This window comes from Dermacentor variabilis, chromosome 2, assembly GCF_050947875.1.
Source record: "Dermacentor variabilis isolate Ectoservices chromosome 2, ASM5094787v1, whole genome shotgun sequence".
In the NCBI taxonomy this organism is placed as follows: Eukaryota; Metazoa; Arthropoda; class Arachnida; order Ixodida; family Ixodidae; genus Dermacentor; species Dermacentor variabilis.
The window spans coordinates 210,227,609-210,244,555 of NC_134569.1; the positions used below are offsets into that span (position 1 = coordinate 210,227,609).

The following is a 16,947-nucleotide window of genomic DNA, read 5'->3' on the forward strand; positions in this document are numbered from 1 at the left end:
AACCACAATACCTCATTTTATAATCATATGCCCATTTGCATTTCAGTTTTTTTTGTACAGCACTACTTTTACTGCATGTAAATTGTACCATCTACAAACCATCTTCATGGCAGAATTGCAATTACCAAAAGAAACAGCATCCTTAGTACATAAAGCAAATAACATGAAAACATAGCAGTTTACCTTGTAGTTGAAGTAATTACTCCCAGAGTTTGGTGGGCATGTGATTGCTACATGTTTTCCATCGACAGCCCCCAAGCAATTAGGGAATTGCCATCGAGCTTAATATCCTTCAGCAATCTTCTCCCACTCCTCTTGGGTTGGTGTCTAGAATAGTACGGAACTTGCCATTACTACTGACTGGAAAAATCAGTGGCACACAATGCCCATATTGCTAGAAAGTGTGCAGTGTCATTTCAAGTGATAAACATAATTGCTATGTCCACAGGACCAAGCTCGGTGTAACACACATTTATGCCGTAGAAGAAATGCTTTGCCTCTAATGTACCAAGGCAAAGTTGATTACCTAGTGTTTTGGTACTGCTTGAAGGCTGATCATTCTTTAATTAATTGGCAAACATTTTGCCCGCACTACCAGCAATCATCACAGTGCAGCAGTTAAAAGTGAAGTGTAATGGAATACTTACTTGCATGAAATGATCCTTGAGGCATGCCCATATTGCTCGACATGTGCCGTGTATGCATTGCCTGGCAGTTTCAAGACCTACACGATATAACAGCGCTACTTGGCATATCTCCTGCCCTGATGCCAGGTAACTGTAACATGACAAACAAAACGAAAATTGCCCTCACGCAAAACTCTAATTGAATTGAGGGGTTTTACGGGCCAGAACCATCATTTCATTATGGCCACGTGCCCCCAATGCACTGGACATCAGCATTTTTACAGTTTACCCCTCATGAACCAATACAAATAAAAATCATCCCATTTCTGCAAGCAACCACATAGTACATAAGAGATGTAAAATAGCAGGAAATTGCTGTTCCATACACAAACTGTGCGCCAGCATTTCCTAGCCTGAGAGACTGGGCCCTAGCCTGATAACTACCATGCTATGATTAAGTTCTATAACAGAAACACTTCATGGCAGCAGCCTATGCAGTTTCATTAAAATATACAGCAAAGTATAATGTTAAAAATGTAATAGCATTACGACTGTAGCAGCACATACATGGTACTCCACTGGTAAATAATTTTACTCACAATGTAGAATGTACTTCTACGAACCTCAATGTCATCGCCAGTCGCTCTCCAGGCTCCAAGGGCTCCCTGATTAACTGCTGTCGGGTCAGGTCCGCAGCCACAAAGTTTAACAGCTTATCGAAAAGCTGCGGCGTCATTCTGTAGTACTTGCAGAAGAATCTGTGATCTCCTTGTCGCATGCGGCACATCTGCAATTGCCATGAAGAATGTAAACAATCATCCAGACATCACAGAAGTGGCTGCGAAAGGTCGTCTCATGTGTTAATGCATCGTATGTACCTGATCGCCAAGAGGGTGACCAGAGGTCATTTGCATCACTAAAACAACAATGAACTTGCTAAGCGATATAAAGGCGAGCAGAAAGCCTTACAGATTAACGACAATGGGGGCGAAATGACACAAAAAGAGCGCGTGCATATCGTCTTTTCAGCGCTGCACGTGTTTCTCAGCAATTACAAATTCAACCAAAGTCAGATACTGAATAGCGACACGACAAAACACTTCTACGTAAAATGAGCAGAGTACCTACAGCTGTGTGGTAAAATCCTTCTTGCTTTCGGGCCAAAAACACAGGTCGCACCCACCAGCAACGCCGCTACCTGCACCGTCGTTGGTCTCGTCTCCTCTTCATTATCATGAGCAAGAGTATCTGTTTCAGCAACAGTAAAAGCCTCGTACGAGTAGAGACTGCGGGCATAATGTCGACGGGATGCAGCCAGGGAGACAGCGATGACGGCTGACCGCACACACGAAACGCACGAAATCTGAGCACGCCCGGTTCGCGCTATAAAAAACGCAGACGACGCGGAAAGGCGGGAACGCGGCGCCGTTGATAGCGTGCCAGTGCTGCTGCCACTTCATGCGAAGCTGATTATGTCGCGTAAGACAGCGCATTTTCGTTTCTTTTGCGTTGGTTTATTAACTCTAAAATAATAAAAATGACGTTCATCACTATTTAAGCATTTTGGAGCACCTTCAATATTTCTGTACGAAACGATGTCTTCTCAACCGATTATGTGCGAGCGCGCAGGAGCGCGCGCTTCCGCGCGTATTTGTGGGTGCAAACCGCCATTCCTCGCGAGGCGCAGCAGGCGGAAGCGCGTAGACGCGAGCTTGCGCGCGTTCGCAAGCGTACGTGTGGTCTCGGCTTTAGATCTATAGGTACAATAGAGACGACAATGTTGCTAGGAGAGCCGGCTTGGCGTCCCCATTTCTTGCGCCTTCCCCTTGGCACAAGAATGGGCCACATTCCAGCTCCCTTTTGCAGTAATGGCGATACGACATGTTTCCTTATGAAAATTAGACCTCTCATGGGATTGAAATCTCTCCAGAGCCTGCTTCCAGTTTGAAAAACCATTTTTTCACAGGTGCTAGGTAAGAATCCTTGTCTTGCGAAGTGTAAGGGAGCGGCAGTTTCAGCTCTGGTTCGCGCAACAGGTCTCGCAGAACACCTGGTCACTTTGGACATTCTAAGATATCCATTTGTAGGTGATTTTCCAGGTAAACTGGAAGCGCAGCCCTCGTTTTTCTGTAGATGGCGCTCGAGAAACCTCGCCGACGGACCGAATGTTGGAAGGACCGGCATCTGTAGTGCACAAAGAGCTTGGTGTGCTAGTGTCATCAGCAAGCGGTGGAGATTGAGTGACTCAACTAGAAATGCTGGAGGAGTATCGGCTCTCCTCACAGTCTTCACCCGGTGATTTCCGCTTCCTGGTCAGGTATCTTTCCATCGCTCTTAAACAGTCTGCAAGTGAAATGAATAACGTTCTTCATAGGCGCTCGCATCAAAATACAAAGTTCGACATAAGCTTCATATTCAGAGTTGGGCAGGGCAGTAAGAACACTATTCACTTTTTCAGAGAGCGATACAAATGTGACAATGTCTGGAAGTATGAAGAAACCTTCCGCGATAAGAGTAACTTTAATTGTCACAAAAAAGAAATTAAAAGATGATTTGAAAGTCCGAATGAGGGCGCCGCCTGTGGAAATGAGCTCTGGACATTTCCGGCTACCCGAAACATAATTCAGTGCCTGCTGCAATAAAGGTATATTCCTTCTTGAAATTAGCATTGCATTTCTTCAGAACATAAATCGACCAGTATGCAAATAATTTTGCACCCTCGCGTGGCAACAAAATTTGTCTACAACCTATACGCGAATACATATAGTATACGTATAGCAGAATCCACGGTTGCGAATTACCAGACACTTGTAACCTCTACAGCCGTATTATTATTGCCATCAAACAAAAACGTAAATGCACATACGGCGTTTCATGTAAAAAGAAAATGAAGGGAATACGTTTCTTAGAAGTAAATGAGGTGTGAATGTAGTTCTTGGAGCTCACTTCCGCACGGTGGCGACATAAAACAACTCGCTGTGTCTCCTCTTTCTAGTCCCTCAAAGTGCCAACCGGCCATGATATTCCTCTTAGAGCTATCACAGGCGTGCACTTATTTTGTTTAGGGCGCCGCGGCACATTATACCCCAGTCCGCGCGTTCCGTTTGCTCGGATCCGCGAAAACGGATTGCGTTTCGATGAGAGATGCTCCAAACGAATACACCGCCAAACGAACATGCTGCTTGGTTTCCCTTACTAGCGGGTGCACCCACGTTCGTTGCTAGAGATCACATGTACTTGTACGCGCAAGCGTAACTGACCAACTAACGAAATTGGCGAATGCCTGTCTGAAGCCGCGAAGCAAAGGAAGGAGTAGTGGAAATCACGCGTGAAATAACCTTCGTGCTGTCCGTCGATTCAACGCAAGCACAGCGGCGATAACACAGCGCCCATAGAGCTATGAGCCGTCGGCGCCGATCGGGGCGAACTCCACCACTGCAAAAGCTGGCGCCACCGTCGGCGTGACGTGGCCTGAGGGATCACGTCGACGCAGCGGCCGCGTCGGCTGCTTCGGAAGCGCCCAAGCTAGCTGAAAGTTTTAAGTCCCAGCTGCGCTGCGGTTCTGATTAAGTGGCGAGGCTTCACCGCCTTGGGTGTCTGCTTGACAACATTTGAAAGTACTGTAATAGGTAGTGGCTGCCTTTGGAGGCGTTCAGCACGGTAAGCTACTGCTCGGTACCTCAGTGCCGGACGCACGCAACGGAGCCCGGTGTCAGTCTTATTAACACGTAGGCGCAGGACAAGGAGCTGCGTGAAGCTTGGCTCGCGAAACTTAGAACCGGCAGACAGCCATCGGCTACAACTCGGGTATACAGCAAGCACAGACGCGAGGAAGATTTCTGCTACGGCGCCGGGACTGCGATGTTCAGCGAGTAGCAGAAAACGCGCAGTGAGACGCTCGCCCGCGCCCGCTGCCCGGATAATGTCATGACGGTTTGGGTTTACAGAGTCACAAAGCCGGTTTGAAGCCAAAAAGACTAAGTACAGGCAAATCCATGTACTTGCTGGTACAACCGCTCCCATTGCAACTCCCGTAGACACTAGCGCCAGAGTTCCCTGTAATACTTTTTGTAGGAAACTGTGTTTCGAGAGGAGCGAGGCCGAAAAAGAAGAAGTGACGATAGAGAACGTCTGTGTTTTCGGCTGTTCCACTTTTCTGTAGCTTTTTAATTTTGTGCGTACACAGTGATCGCGTCATCCTTCGGGATGGCGGGCACACGTCCCGTGCAGCTTCCCGTCGACGCAGTTGACCCAGCTGCTGCTGGGCCGGCTGATGCCTTCTGTGCTACGGCCGTCACCGACGTGGAGCTTCCAGATTCGGCAGATGACTCCACGGTGACTGAGATGGATTCCGGCAGTAACAGCTTCACACCTGTTGAATCGCGCCGCCTGAAAAGGAAGCTGCACCGGACATCAACAGCTGGTGAGTCGACTACAAAGACTGTTGACAAACTTGGCGCGTTACGCCGGACATCAGCAGCGAGGGAGTTGCCTACAGAGAATGTTGACGCACCTGACGGTTTCTCTGTGGCTTTCGTAGCCACAACGGAGACGGCTAATTTGAATACCATCAACAGACAGCGGCTGTCCCAATTATTCGACCAGCTGATTCCGGGACAAGTCCAAGAGGTCAAAATCAACGCTTGCAAGAATGTCCTTACGGTAGATGTGAAATCTCGGGCATCCGTGGACAAACTGAAAGCAATTGGAGTGTTAGGCGGTATGCCGGTCCGCCCCTATCTCTCTCACGGAAAACGGACTTCCGCTGGAGTTATTACAGATGTAGACCCTGAAATAACGGACAGCGACCTGCGGACACTCATCAATTCTACGGCCAGGATAGTCGACATTCATCGTTTCGGCCGATCACAGTGCGTTAAAGTAGTTTTTGAAGCCGACTCTATCCCATCCCACGTCAAGGTGGGCTATGTGCGGCATCCTGTCGTCTGTATGTTCCCAAGCCTGTTCAATGCCACGAATGCAACAGGATTGGCCATGTCAGTGCTGTTTGCAGAACCGAAATATCCTGCCGTCGATGCGGCGGATCACACCAGCATGACACTTGCAAGACGGAGACAGTCAAGTGCACCAACTGCTTCGGCGCTCATGAGGCGACGGCTAAAGACTGTCCCAGGATGAAGAACGAGAGGCTTATCCTGAAGAAGATGGTAAAAGACAACTCATGTCACCAAGAAGCGGCCACGTCTATTCGTCGCCGCAAACGTCGTTCCCGACGCCGACGCCCAGAGTCACACGTCACTAGTCTGTCTCAGCCGCCGTCACAGCAACTCTCAGGTTCGTTGTCTCAACGTCTTGAGCCGCAGAATGATAAGACGCCGCCTGCTGCAGCGCCCCATATTACCACGGTGGTTCAGAAAGATGCGGGTACATTATCCACCTCCTCTGATGTGGAATGGCCTGCTCTGTCATCCAAAGTCGTCGAACCAACGCGTCCATCATTCCGTGCCGTTCCAGCGGACAATAAGGACAAGCCGGAAGGCCAGCAGGTGAACGTTCTTCTGAAACAACTCTTACATTCCATGCGCACGCTGCTTTCAGGCCTCAATACGCCAACAGCAAGGGTTGTTGTTCAGTTTTTGGATGCAATTGAGCCGCTCTTGGCGACACTGCAGTAATTCATTATGGCGCTACCACACAACCTCTCCTCTGTGTCGATGCACATACGTCGCAGTGTAGTGATGCAGTGGAATTCCCGAGGCCTGCGTGGTCGCCTAAGTGACTTCCGACAGCGCGTCCAGAAATACCGCTTCCCCGTGATTGTTCTATGTGAGCCCAACATGCCTTCTGCTTTCCGCCTTTCTGAATATGTATTGCTGTGGTCTCGAGAAGCTTATGAAACCAGCAAGGTATTAGTGTGCATACGCCGAGTCCACACTACCGCCATGCCCTCCAGCCCCATAACACGAACCACTACATTTGCTTGACGTTAACGCTTAAAGGACGGGTCTTCTCGATACTCGGCGGTTACATTCCACCCAGATATCACATTGATCGTATCGTATCTGTCCTCAGCAATCCAGCGTTGCACAGCTCTCCATATTATTGTGGGCGACTTCAATGCTCATCACCCCCAATGGGGAAGTACAGTAATGAATAACCGAGGCAAAGCCTTGTCCCCCGCAGGGGCGTCTGCGTCAGCAGGCGTTTGGTGTGTTGCGACACCACGTACCCGAGCACACGAGGGTTGGACCCTCCCGCGTGTAACCGTGCGCGGCTTAGCCGTGTCTGGGGAAAGGGGGATCCTGGGGGTTGAGCCGATGCCGGGTGTTTGGACCTTTAAGGCCCCCCGGCGGAGGCAACACACCTCTTCGGCCTCTGCTTCACATAGACGGCACCCCCGGACTGACCCACCCGGGGGAAATCGGTAGTTGCCTTTTCCTTTCTCTCTCTCCCTCAAATCTTCGTCTTTCTCTCACTTTTAATCTTTCCCGTCCTCTCTTTATTTCCGTATTACTTCCGGCTTCGTAGGCGGCGAGGGTTAACCTTGTGCACTATATCCAGTCTTGGGTATATGTATTTGGTTATAGCGGGGTTGTACCGCTGGCGTGCACAGAACTGAATATTTGCGTCCTGTGTCGTCCCCTTGTTGGGCTCCATGGTGGGCGGCGGCCATCCCTGCCGAAAGAACCATACTTCTAATGGCCACTTCTTTTCCCCGACTACCTGATCGCCCTCAGAAAAGAGGGCGCACCGAAGATATTTTCCAATTTCTTGGGAACAAACAGCCAAACTTCCCCCGATTCCATGTAATCCATTCAAACAATCCTGAAAAGACCACGAGAATGGTTTCTCCTTTCCTCGTATCTAAGTATCTAACTGAAACTCTTGGTACAGGCTATAAAGCAACGAAAATGGCTAGCGGCGATCTCCTTCTGGAACTCCGCACTCCGAAACAGCTTGAAAATCTTCCTAAAATTCAGTCATTTGGGGAAATCCCAGTAATAGTAACCCCACACCGAACTATGAACACCAGCCGTGGTGTTGTTTCTGACGACGATTTGATGGAGCTCACAGAAGCCGAACTGTTGGAAGGCTGGAGTGAGCAAAACGTGATCAATGTTAAAAGAATCATGCTAAGGCGCGACGGCAAGGAGATGAAAACCAAGCATCTTGTATTGACTTTCTCCTCAAGCATTCTGCCTGAGACACTCGAGACCGGATATGTAATGCTACGGGTCAGGCCGTATGTTCCAAATCCTCTCCGCTGCTTCAAATGCCAGCGTTTTGGCCACAGTTCCCAGAACTGCCGAGGCCGGCAGACATGTGCAAAATGTAGTTCCCCTGATCATGCCTCTGAAACGTGCGAAAACGCTCCACACTGCGTGAACTGTGATGGCGAGCATGCCGCATACTCGCGGTCATGTCCGTCTTGGAAGAATGAAAAAGAAATAGTCACAATCAAAGTAAAAGAAAACATATCATTCAAAGAGGCACGCAGGCGGGTTGCATACCTTCCTAAGACCAGCTTTGCCGAAGTGGCGCGTCAGGGGGCTGCGTCACAACGTCCTCCAGCGGCTGTCCGACCCACAAGCCGTGAGTCGGCAGTTACGCCATCTGCCCCCGCGGCGGTTGCAGCCAGCGCTGCTCCGTTAACCCAGCAGACGGGGCCACCGACCCCGAAGGTGGGCGCAGCCGAGGCTGCCCCAACCTCCCCGGCCCCTTCCAGCGCTGGCAACAGCCGGCGCACTAAAATCCCTCAGGGAGCCCCATCGACCTCCGGGCTGGTGGGCGCAGGGGTCTCGCCTTCCGAGGTGAGACTCTCTCGAAAAACTTCTCGCTCTCAAGAGCGCGTGTCCGGCGCCTCACAAGAGGCAATGGACACAACACCTATCCCCACGGCGCTCCAAGCGCCTAAGGAGCGGCGAGGCTCCCTCGAACGCTCCAGAAAGAACAAAACCCCTATTACAGGACCTCGAAAGGGTTCTGTAATCTAAGGCATCCCGTCCGTTTCCGTAAACACAGCACCAATTTATTTTAAATATGGATACACAAATCATTCAATGGAACATTAGAGGTCTCCTTACAAACCTTGATGATTTGCAAGAACTCATCCACAAACATAATCCAAAAGTGCTGTGTTTACAGGAAACACATTTAAAATCCAGACACGCAAACTTTCTCCGTACGTATGTTACGTTTCGCAAAGATCGCGATGATCCCATCGCATCATCGGGTGGTGTTGCGATTCTCACTCATAAAAGTATAGCATGTCAACCTTTACAGCTTCGAACGCCCCTTGAAGCAGTGGCGGTGCGAGTTGTTCTGCTAAACAAACTCATCACTATTTGCTCGATTTATATACCCCCGCATTACAAATTAACTAAACATGAATTTCAGTCCTTTATAGATGAACTGCCAGAACCCTATGTTGTTCTTGGCGACTTCAATGCGCACAGCTCCCTGTGGGGCGACTCTCGTATAGATGCGCGAGGTCGTCTTGTTGAACAGTTCCTTTTTTCTTGTGGTGCGTGCCTTTTGAATAAGAAGGAACCCACATATTACTCTCTAGCAAACAGAACCTTTTCTTCAATCGATCTCAGCATAGTTTCTCCTTCTATTCTGCCTGAACTTGAATGGGAAGTTACAAAGAACCCTTACGGAAGCGATCACTTCCCCATACTACTAAGAACACCTCAAGAAAACGAATATCCACCACAGGCACCTCGGTGGAAGATTGAGACAGCTGATTGGGACAAATTTCGAACTCCTTATGCCATGCGATACCAGTAAATCTCCTCGTTAGAAATTGATGCTGCTGTGGAGTATTGTACAGCCTTTATAATAGATGCCGCATCTAAATGCATATCACAAGTAAATGGCCTCTCGTGCAAACGGCGTGTCCCATGGTGGAACGACGATTGTAGGATCGCTCGTAAAAACAGAACAGGGCGTGGGGGTTGCTACGCGCTTCTCCCACTGCAGAGAATCTAGTCAACTTTAAAAAAGTAAAATCCGAAGGCAGGCGAACCCGCCGACAGGCCAGACGAGAAAGTTGGCAGAAATTTCTATCGAGTATTAACTCGTTCAGAGATGAGGCGAAAGCCTGGAGCAGGGTCAATAGGATAAGAGGGCGACAAGCACATGCACTCCCTTTGGTAAACACAGAAGGCGATACCGTACAAGATCAGGCAGACTCACTTGGGGAATATTTTGAGAGCGTGTCAAGTGCAACAAATTATACACAATCCTTTCTCAAATACAAACAAACAGAAGAACGTAAGCCATTAACAAGAAAGGGTCGAGAGAATGAGCCTTACAACCGTCCTTTTAGTATTGCTGAATTGAGAGCTGCCTTGAGCGCATGCAAGAGCTCCGCACCAGGATCGGATCGAATCATGTATGAAATGCTCAAAAATTTACACACGGATACGCAAGTTACACTACTCACACTTTTCAACACCATCTGGGATGCAGGGTACCTTCCAATCGCGTGGAAGGAAGCCATTGTGGTCCCTGTTTTGAAACAAGGAAAAGACCCTTCCTCAGTGGCAAGTTACCGCCCAATAGCCCTCACAAGTTGCATTTGTAAGCTGTTTGAAAAAATGATAAATCGGCGACTCATCTTTTTCCTTGAACAGAGCAAAATGCTTGATCCTTATCAGTGCGGCTTCCGAGAAGGGCGCTCAACAACTGACCATCTTGTACGTGTAGAAGCAAATATCCGGGACGCATTTGTACACAAGCAGTTTTTCTTATCCATATTCCTCGACATGGAGAAGGCCTATGACACAACGTGGCGCTACGGCATCTTAAGAGACTTGTCAGAAATGAGCATTCATGGCAATATGCTAAACATAATAAAAAACTACTTGTCCAATCGTACATTCCGGGTAAAAGTCGGCAATGTACTGTCACGTCCTTTCATACAAGAAACTGGTGTACCCCAGGGAGGCGTGCTTAGCTGCACGCTCTTTATCGTGAAGATGAACACGCTTCGTGCTTCGCTACCACCCGCCATCTTTTACTCTGTTTACGTGGACGACATTCAAATAGCTTTCAAATCTTGTAACCTCGCAGTCTGCGAGAGACAGGTACAGCATGGCCTGAACAAAGTGTCAATGTGGGCAGACAGGAATGGATTTAAGATCAATCCTAACAAAAGCTCTTGTGTTCTTTTTACAAGAAAGAGAGGACTTATCCCAGATCCTTGCTTAGAACTATGTGGACAACAAATACCCGTAAACAAAGAGCACAAATTTCTAGGTGTTATATTAGACTACAGACTCACTTTCGTCCCCCACATTAAACATATTAAAGAAAAATGTCTGAAAACAATGAACGTAATGAAACTTCTATCCCATACATCGTGGGGTAGTGACAGGAAGTGCTTAATTAATCTCTATAAGAGCCTGATCCGTTCACGATTAGATTATGGTGCCGTAATCTGTCACTCTGCCGCCCCGAGTGCGCTAAAGATGCTAGACCCTGTTCACCATCTAGGTATCCGTTTAGCCACAGGAGCTTTCAGAACGAGTCCCGTACAAAGTTTATATGCAGAATCGAATGAATGGTCACTTCATATCCAGAGAACGTACATCAGCCAAACATATTTTCTGAAAGTCCACTCAAATCCTGAACATCCCTGTTTTAAAACCGTTAATGACATGACATATGCTACACTCTTTCGCAATCGTCCCTCCGTAAGACAGCCTTTCTCGCTGCGTGTGAGGGAGCTTAGTGATGAAATGCATGTCCCACTCCTCGAGTTTCGCCTAATGCCTCCAGCTAAGCTGCTACCTCCTTGGGAGTGGCAGATGATACAATGCGACATATCTTTCATGCAGGTTACAAAACACGCTCGAGAGATTGAAATCCAGATGCATTTCCAGGAACTGCGATACAAACACTCCTGCACGGAGTTTTACACAGACGCATCGAAGTCACGCGAGGGGGTGTCATATGCAGCCGTCGGTCCATCCTTCTCGGAATCCGATTTACTGCATCCGGAAACTAGTATCTTCACGGCTGAGGCCTACGCAATATTGTCGACCGTGAAGCATATAAGGAAATCAAAACTCAAAAAATCAGTTATATATACGGACTCCCTTAGTGTTGTGAAGTCTTTGATGTCGTTCTGTAAGCACAAAAATCCTATAATAATTGAACTCTATTCCGTCTTATGCAAAGCATATGTATCTAACCAGGATGTGGTTATATGCTGGGTGCCTGGCCATAGGGGCATCCAGGGTAACGTTCTAGCGGACCAGATGGCCACATCAATTGCATCACACACTGTTAATTCTACCGCTGCAGTCCCTGTCACAGACCTGAAACCCTTCTTAAGAAGGAAACTGCGAAACTTCTGGAAATGATTGTGGGACCTGGAAACAAATAATAAGTTGCATTTAATAAAGCCACAATTAGGTTTCTGGCCTCCTGTAACAAAATCACGCCGGACAGATGTCCTATTCTGTCGCCTCAGAATAGGACACACATTTGGCACACATAACTTTTTACTCACTGAAAATGATCCTCCAACCTGCGGTAGATGCGGGGAGAGGCTGACCGTCCTCCACGTCCTCCTGGAGTGTCGGGCAGCCGAATCTGAAAGAAGGAAACATTTTTCCCTAGCATACCGGCAGCACATCCCCCTACATCCCGTAATGCTACTCGGCCCAGAACCTTTATTTTACACCAACACAGTACTAAATTTCCTGAAACATGTTGTCCTGCATGTTTTTAGCCCCACATGTTCGTAGCGGGTCCTCTCTTCAGAGGATGCCGCTGCGATATCTCTTTAGTATAGCACATGCCTCTAGGCCCTTGTCTTTCAAGGGCTCTGGCGAGGCAGCAGTGCTCCAAGTGGTTTTGACATCCTACATATTTTTGATTTTGCATCATTCTTCTGCGATGGATTTTAATGTTCATGGTAATCGTCATTAGTCGTCGCCATAATTTTATAGCACGTAGATTTTACGCACTTTACAGCGACAATTTTTAGGCCACTTTACAGCCAAGTCACATCTCCATAATACATCGTCAACATCACCACTTGTCATGGCGCTCTTTGGCCAAACCTGGCCCTTGCGCCATTAAACACTACATATCATCAAAGCCTTGTCTGACTTTATGCACTCACAGGATTTCGTCAATATTAACGATGGCTCTCCTACGTTTCTGCGTGGCACGTCCTACAGTAGCTGCTTGGACCTGAAGTTTGTTTCCTCACGACTGCCGTCTTCTATTAGATGGTTCAGTGATGTGGAAACACATGGCAGTGATCACATACCAACGTATATCTGCGTAAAGTGGTTCGCACGTACCACTTCGTCTTATGTGCGGTGCACAGACTGGCCCACTTTTAAGACATTCGTGGAGAATTCCTGTTCGAATCTCGAGTCACCGACCCAAATAGAAGTCTTGATCACGTCCGCCCACGGTGAGGCCGCGCGGAACATATGTGCACCTACACCGGGGTCTCCTCTCGACGTGGAATTCGAGGGGTTGCGCGCAGTCCGACGGCGCGCTGAAAGGAAATATAGAAGAACGAAATCCACGTACGATCTCGCCCTTTGTCGCCGAGCTCAACGATAAATAAAGCGCCATCTCGAGAAATTAGGAAGGAAGCGCTGGAGAAAGTTCTGCTCATCACTGGATCCACGCAAGCCGCTGTCACGTATTTGGCATGTAGTCAGGAGCCTACGTTTTCCCCCACAAGAAAGGTACCCTTTCAGAGCTCTGGCCCTTTTCCAACGCCGCAATGATGTAGAGGTAGCGGACGACTTATGCAAAATGATTGTGAGCACAACTTAACCAGCCTCAATCCAATGCGAAGTTTGTGCGCCACCTTCCTCAAGTGACTACTACGACTTGCTCTTTACGATGCCCGAATTAAAGGCTGCTCTTGCGTCGTGTCGGCATTCATCTGCTCCTGGCCCTGACGGGATCTCGTACTCGTCTCTATCTCACCTTGGCAGGGCTGGTCGCACTGCGCTGCTCAATTATTACAACGACACATGGGTCTCCGGTATTGTTCCGCAGCAGTGGAAGATCAGCCGCCTGGTTGCTCTCTTGAAGCCTGGAAAGACTCCTTATAGCTTACCTCATACCGCCCAGTTGCATTAGCCAGCTGTGTTGGAAAAGTTATGGAACGAATGGTCCTGGCGAGGCTCGAATGGTTTCTGGAAAGAAATAATCTTTATCCGAACATGATGACCGGTTTTCGGCGGGGCCGTTCTTCAATTGACAGCGTCATTGACCTCGTTACGACAGTGGAACATGAAAAACGTCAACGCCGACTCATCGCCGCTGTTTTCTTAGATATGAAAGGGGCCTACGACAACATCCTTCATGCAGCCATTCTCGATGCCCTAGATGACTTGGGTATTGGCGGCCGGCTCTACCTGTGGATCGTGAGCTACCTCAGCGGCCGTTTCGTTTACATGTCCACGCCTGACGGAGAGATTAACCGTCATCAGGTATGCCGTGGAGTTCCTCAGGGAGCAGTTCTCAGCCCAACATTATTTAATGTGGCACTGATTGGCCTGGTGAGCGAACTTCCACCTCACATCCACATCAGTGCATATGCAGATGACATCTGCATCTGGGCTTCTGGTACAACACGCCCACAACTACGTGCGAAATTACAACGGGCTGTGTCATCTACTTCACGATACATACGGCGTCAGAGTTTGCGCTTAGCTGCCGAAAAATGTGCTGTGGTTGCATTCACGCGCAAATCCGTCTGCCGCTACCCGATCTCCATTAACGGTGTCATAATACCTTATGGCTCCCGCCACAGATTCTTGGACATTATCATCGACCGCGATTTGTCATGGACGAGGCATGTTAATATGTTGAAGGAAAAACTTAATCTGTTCTGCCATGTTCTTCGCTTCGCAACAGGCATCAAATGGGGCCCCACGGAAGGCTGATTACTAAGACTTTATCAGTCTCTTTTCGTAGGCTACATTCGATACAGCCTTCCGATACTCTCAAACTTGAGCATTTCCTGCTTACGGACATTAGAGAGCGTCCAAGCGCAGGCACTCAAAATATGCCTCGGATTGCCACGGCGTGCCTCCAAGAAAGGCACAATTGAGGAAGCCCACGTATGCCCATTATCATATACCTGTCCCACGAACCACTTCGTGTGTATTTACGCTTACTGACACGACACCATTGCCATCCATTGACGTCGGTTCTACATGAGCGGCCGGACAGCAGTTTCACAAGTGCACTCCGCTGCCATCTACGCCACATAACATCAGGCTATGCCCTTCCATATCACCCCGTCAAACCACCACGGGTAATGGTTCAACCTTCCGTATGCGTACATGTCCCCGGCATACTAAAGAAATCATTGGTTCCCGTCAGTGGACTACAACAACTTGCTCTCGCGTACATCTGGTCAGAATACCAGACATATGTTCATGTTTACACAGACGGCTCCGCGTCACCAAAGGCATCGACAGCAGCTGTGGTGATACCAGCCCAACAGATGACTCGAGGTTTCATACTAGAGCATAATTCTACATCAACCGCTGCAGAGCTTGTGGGTATTCGGGAAGCGATTCGCCACATCTGCGGGGAAAGACCTCAAGAGTGGTGCATTTTCACGGACTCAAAACCAGCGCTGCAAATTTGGGATGCTTCCTGCGCCACACCGCATATCAGGTTCTGGCACTGCAGATCACCGAGCTACTTTCATGCGCTCAAGAAAAACACCACCGCATAGTGTTCCAATGGATCCCGGGATACTGTGGGCTCAACAGTAATGAGATGGCCGATGCTGCAGCAAGACGCGCCCTCAGCAATGGCCTGCGAACTGTAGTGCCATTCTCCACACCGGACATCACATGCCTCCTGTCGGAATTAATGAGGAGTGCGACGAGAAGATACTGGGCCCAGCCAGACGCTCGTCACGTCCGCCTTAAAAGGCTGTATCCCGATATGAAATTTCCTATTCTGCGTGGATTTCCACGCCCTCATGCATGCCTGATACACAGACTGCGATTAGGCGTCGCCTTCACGCGCAAATATTTGCACATTATTGGACGGACAGATTCCCCGGACTGTTCAGTGTGTGGTACTGTAGAGACTATAGAGCATGTGCTCGTGGTGTGCTCTGAGTATGCGCGCGAAAGACTGACAATGGCAGATACATTGAGACATTTACAAAATGGACCACTGTCGGAGGACCTCTTGCTAGGCGCTTGGCCACAGAGTTGGCAGACGACAGAGACAATGCGTGCATTTTCACGTTTCCTAGGTGACACGGGCCTGGACTCACGCCTGTGATACCAGTTGTGTCATGTGTCCTTCACTTCGTTCCTCCCATTATCATCCCCCATTGCGACCCTTTTTCTTCCCCTCTTCCCCTTCCCTTACGTAGAGTAGCAGGCCAGATGCTCCAATATCCAGCCGACCTCTCTACATTTTCCAATCATTAAAATACTCCTCCTGTGTTTCGAAGGGCTAGGGACTGTCCGTGCTAAAGCCGAGACCAGACGTACGCTTGCGGACGCGCGCAAGCTCACGCCCACGCACCCACGCATGCGCAAATGGTGCGGCACGGCTCGTACTCGTGGAAACGCGGCGCGATCTTGGTGAACAGCTGCTCTCTGTTATCGCGCGCTTGGGCTGCCTCGAGTCAGCGCGCCTGGCTACGCAGCTACGGCGCAGTACATTCAACTCTCAGTGAAGGAGATTTATGTCATGCGAGAAAGTACTCAAGCTTTCCTTTTTGTGGAGATCTAACATCTCTAAACATATAACCATTACGTTCATAGACACCGAAGCATTTTGAACACTGTCAATAACAAAGTACGAAGTGGCGTGTTCTAAGGCGTGTATGAGTAAGCCCAGTCAACGCGTGCTGTCGCGCGCATGGAAGCGCGTCTTTGTGGATGCAAACCACCATTCCTCGCGAGGCAGGCAGGCGCAAGGTGCGTGAACGCGAGCTTGGGCGCGTCCGCAAGTGTATGTGCGGTCTGGGCTTAAGTCCGTGCGCCTGAGCAGTACTACACAGGCGGGTAGCCCGCTTTGAGCTATTCGAAGTGGCTGGTCCCTTCGCTTGTGCTGTCGCTCCTCGAACCTATAGCGTTATATTTCTGCTAGTAGTTACGCAGTGGAAAATACGGTTCCTTCTCCGCGCCGGACGGGTTCTGACGAAGTACCGATCAAGGAGTTTTTAAACCTCCTTGGTACCGATAAGCGACGTGCCCAATGTTGGCTTTGCCGTTGGTGCTCACGCTGTGTTTGTCGCCGGTGCACTTTGCCACGTCCGTAGCCGCGGTAGAAGCGAGCTCGACGCATGTTTTCTATTTCACGTTACACTCCGTGCAAATTTTCGCTGTCG

The 16,947-nt window shown here is 49.0% G+C and overlaps 1 long non-coding RNA gene across 1 annotated transcript; it reads right to left on the minus strand.

The window, feature by feature from the left end:
* Positions 1-201: 201 nt before the first annotated feature.
* Positions 202-1,361, minus strand: LOC142571169 (uncharacterized). Its single transcript, XR_012825786.1, has 3 exons — positions 1,250-1,361; positions 648-777; positions 202-327 (listed from the first exon to the last, which is right to left on the minus strand). It is a non-coding gene; the product is annotated as an uncharacterized LOC142571169 (long non-coding RNA).
* Between the last annotated feature and the right edge of the window lie 15,586 nt (positions 1,362-16,947).